The sequence below is a fragment of the Mirounga leonina genome, unplaced genomic scaffold (genome assembly GCF_011800145.1).
Source record: "Mirounga leonina isolate KUSES-001 unplaced genomic scaffold, KU_Mleo_1.0 Mir_129, whole genome shotgun sequence".
In the NCBI taxonomy this organism is placed as follows: Eukaryota; Metazoa; Chordata; class Mammalia; order Carnivora; family Phocidae; genus Mirounga; species Mirounga leonina.
This window is the reverse complement of record NW_023270323.1, coordinates 78,760,469-78,764,888: the sequence shown is the minus strand read 5'-3', so window position 1 is coordinate 78,764,888 and position 4,420 is coordinate 78,760,469. Positions and strand designations below refer to the sequence as shown.

The 4,420-nt window shown below is 55.0% G+C and overlaps 1 pseudogene; it reads right to left on the bottom strand.

The window, feature by feature from the left end:
• Positions 1-1,607: 1,607 nt before the first annotated feature.
• LOC118010937 lies at positions 1,608-1,705 on the bottom strand (annotated as a pseudogene).
• Between the last annotated feature and the right edge of the window lie 2,715 nt (positions 1,706-4,420).

Here is a 4,420-nt window from a genome sequence, read left to right as displayed (position 1 = left end):
GTCTGCGTGGAGGGCCTGGGCTTCCTGAAGGGGAAGGAGGACAGCAGAACCCCTTTGGCACCCCCCACCCCTGCAAGGAAAAGCTCAGCTGGGGAAGACCAGAGCTGCTGCTTCTGAGTCAGGAAGATGGGGCGGGGGGCAGGGGGTCCATCTTCTGCTGAATGTGACTTGAGGAGATTGACTTCACCTCGTTGGTCTTAGTGTTTTGGTCTGTAACATGTGATTGAAATCACCTACCCCTTGGGGGGCTCTGGGAGGGGTGAGGGGCACGACACAGTAGGGTTCTGTCCGGCACCGGGCATGCAGCCAGGCCCACGGAGGCACCCGATAAAGGCCTGTCACATGGATAACTATGGTGAGTGCACAGCCGCGAAGAACTCGGCACAGTTCCAGATGCTGCGCACCGACCCTGCACGCAGGGCGGGCGTGTCACACAGACCAACACTGGTTCAGGACCTGAGGGAGCAACGGCCAGAGGCCCCCCCATCTTCTGCCCCTGGAGCCCCCCACCCCTCCCAGGCACGCCCCCATAGGTCACCCCTGGATGGGTTTCACCTGTTCTATGCTTTGGAAACATGAGATTGCCCTCGAGCTCTTTGCTGGGCACTGCTGGGGTGGGGGGCCCGCCTTGTTGCCGTGCGTGGTGCAGTTTTCTTGTGCTCGCTGCCATTCGTGTTCCCTTGGGTGTGGAAACCATACTCGGGCTCTTGCACACCTACCTGTGCCAGGCTTGATGCCCGCCCTCCCGGCCTGCCCCCTCCCTCTGCTGACTCACAGGTGGGTTCCTGAGGGGAGGCTGTGGGAGGCCAACACCCTCCACCCTGGTTTCCCTGGGACTGCTCACATTTTAGCCACAAAAGTCCTGCACCCTGGTAAACCCCTCAGTCCCAAGCAAACCTGGATGGGCAGCCCCTCTAGAACAGTGGACATCGTCTCCCTAGCTGCTAAAGTGGGCAGTCGGAGTGGGAGTGACACTGGGAGGACATGGGCGGAAGGCTGCCTGTTGGGGAGGATGCGGTCCTGGGTAAGATTGCTGCATGGACGCATGGTCCTTCCAGCCCCCAGGCACAGGTCTGTTGTCCCCGCAGAGCCCGGCTGCTCGCCCATGGTGGGTGCCCTGCCCTGCCCTGCACGTGTGATGAGAGCAGGCCCCTGACCCCCCAGGTGCCCCAGGCGTGGCTGAGCCCCCTCAGCTGGGCTTGCAGTTGGCGCCCGCATGGGGGCCTGGCCTCAGCTCCCATTTATTTGGGTCAGGGGCCAGTGAACTATAGCTCACGGGCCAAATCCAACTTGTTGTCTATTCTTGCACACCTGGCCACTTGAGAATGGTTTTCCTGTTTTCAAAGGTTGAAAAAAAAAAGCAAAAAGAAGAATGTTTGGGGGCTTGAAAATTTTAGATGAAATTTCATTTTCTGTGTCTACGAATAAAGTTTTATTGGAACACCCATGTGCCCATTCACTCAGGCATCGTCTCTTCCCTGACACAAGGGTGGAGGGAGGCTGTGCAGCCCGAGAGTGGAGAACGCCAGCTCTCGGGCCCTTTGCCCACGGTTTGCCAACTCTGGTTTGGTGCGTCATGGAAACAGTTTTGCTAATTATAGCTTTAAAAAAAAATGGAATGCTTCGCAGATTTGCGTGCACAGGGGCCGTGCTCATCTTTTCTGTATGGTTCCAATTTTAGTATGTGTGCTGCCCAAGTGAGTGCTAGAGCTTCTTTTTTTTAAACCTATAAAATTGGGCAACTGTAAAACCCTGTTTTGTGTGTTTTTAAAAATTGTGATAAAATACATTTAACACAATCTTTATTGTTGAGTCGTCTGTGTGGGTATCATTCAGTGGCATTAGATACATTCCTGGTGTGCACCCGTCACTGCTGTTTTTAGCCAAAACTTTCTCGTTAGCCCTGTGATGATGAATTTTATGTGTCAACATGACTGGGCCGGGGCTGCCCAGATATTTGACCTAACATGATTCTGGGAGCTTCTTGGTGGGGGGGGGGGCGCTCATTTTGGGATGAGTCAACATTTGAGTTAGTAGACTGAGTAAAACAGATTGCTCTCTCCACCTGGGTGGGCCTCATCTCATCAGTTGAAGATCCGAATACAACAAAAGACTAGCCTTTCCCCAAGGGGAGGGAATTCTCCTACCTGATGGCCTTTAAACTGGGACATTGGGTCTGTCTGGTTCTACTATGCTCCTGGCCTTCAGGTTCCAACTGGGACATCAGTTCTGTGACTGCATTTGCCAGCTTCCATAATCATGTTAACAATTTCTTATAACAAATATCTATAGCTGCATCTCTCCATAGCTTATATATCTATCTTTATTCTCGATATCTCCTAACGGTTCTGTTTCCCTGGAGAACCCTGCCTAACCCAGCCCTCCACATAAACTCTGCCCCACTGACCATACCTCCCCCAGCTCCCTGGTGAGCTCCGTTCTTTGGCTGATTTTCTCTTGGTTCGTTCAGGGGGAGAAACAATCTGACATTCATTTGGTTGATTCCTGAAGCCCCAGCTTTTAACTCCAAAGGATATAGTTTTATAAGGTTTGTTCATTTCAAACCTTATGTGCATGTTCTTGGAAGCCACAGGGTGTGTGAGTCTGCAGGGCCCAACTCCAGAGAATGAGTTTCAAGTTGGTGCTGACCTTGTCTGGACTCACTCATGCATCACGGCTTCCCGGGAGCAACGGCTTAGCTGTGTGGCAGAGAGGGACTCGCGGGTCCCCTTGTCCCAGGGTGGGCAGGATCCAGGATTCGGGACTGAGGGGTTTGCCAAGATGCAGGACTTTCAAAGCTAAAACATGGGCAGTCCCAGAGAAACCCAGGGTGGCGTGGTGTTGGCTGCCCTACACGCCACCCACAGGTTCCCCTGTGCACCCTGACTGATGCAGACAGCAGAGGAAGGGGTGGGCCCAAAGGGCAGGCATCAAGCCTGGCACAGCTAGGTACCCAAGCCTCTCTCATGCTCCAGGGCATGGCACAGAGGGACCCAAGCCTGCCCTGGCTTGTGGCCCAGCACCTTACCACTACATGCCTCCCCCCAGATTCCAAACATCGCCCCTGCTCACACCCTGGCTGTACCTTACTGCAGGGGAGGTTGGACGGCAAGTAGCCTCTGCCCAGCACCAAGGGCGCGTCTGGGCCGTGGGGCCTGTCAGGGAGTCTCGGTGGAAGGAGATGGGGCTGGGGTGTGGGGAATCTGCAAACCAGGGTTTAGCTCTAAGGCCGAGCTAGTTGGGGGCCCCGTGGCACTCCCACAGACCCCACCCACCCACTTCGGACCACTCATGGCACACTGCTGGGGCTCCTGGTTCTGTCCTTTGTGGGACTGTGAGCCACTTGAGGGCATGCCAGGGTTAGTCCCCAAGGTGTCCTGGGTCCCACACAGGGGGTGCACATGGGTGGGGGAAGGTGTAAGGAAACCAGAGCAGAGGTCAGTACTCCAGGAACCCAAGAGAACAAAGTCCACGAACAGAACAGGGGCCCATTGTGGGGCTTGGCCTGCCTGTGGCAAGAATATCTCCAATTATTCTGAGGAACTGGGAAGGCTTCCTGGAGGAAGTGGGAGCAGGGTAGGGGGCTGTTCTCCATGGGGAAGTGCCCCGGCTCCCATGACTCTATCCATCGCTGTATCTATTGGGAGGCCCTGCTTGGGGGAAACTCTGCAGGCCTAGAGCCTGGGGTCTGATCCGGTCAGGAGAGCCGGACCTCCTCAGCCGCTGGAGGAACTTGGTGGAGACATGGCTGCTTCACCGACTTGGGGAAGGCAAGAAGGTATGAGCACGTGGCTAAGAATGTGCCTCCCTGCTCCCAACACCATCCTGTGGGTTTATGGCTGGGGCTGTTGGCCCAAACCAGCTGAGGAGGGAAGCCTAACGAGTTTGCAAAGCTGCTGCTGGCCCAGTCCTGGGGGACCACTAAGGGGGGTTTTGGGGGAGGTTCCTGCAGGAAGATCGCAGGGTCTTAGCCAGCCCGGCTCTGTCTGCTGGGACCCCCCTGCCAGGCGGCAGGCACTCTGATGTACATCACACGTATGTGCAGATTCAGCTGCTGCTACGTGGCCCATTTTATGATTTCTGTTCTACAGGCAAGGAAACTGAGGCCAAAAGAAGTGAGGTGTTTAAGCCTGCGGAGGGCATGGCAGGCTGGGTCTGGGGCCGGGTGCCCTGTGTCTACAACCGTGGGCCCGACCCTGGCATCCTCGATGGCATTCGGAGTGTCAGCTTGGAACGTCACCAGTCTGCAAGCACGAGATGTCATTTCGTTGTCATCTATTTGAACGTCCCTCGTTGTTGACATGGATCATTTTTCTGTAGGCTTATGGGCCATTCCTTTTGCCCCTCTTGTGAAACAGCTGTTTGTATCTTTCACCTATGTTTTTTCTTATTGTTTTGTAGGGACTCTTTATATATTTGC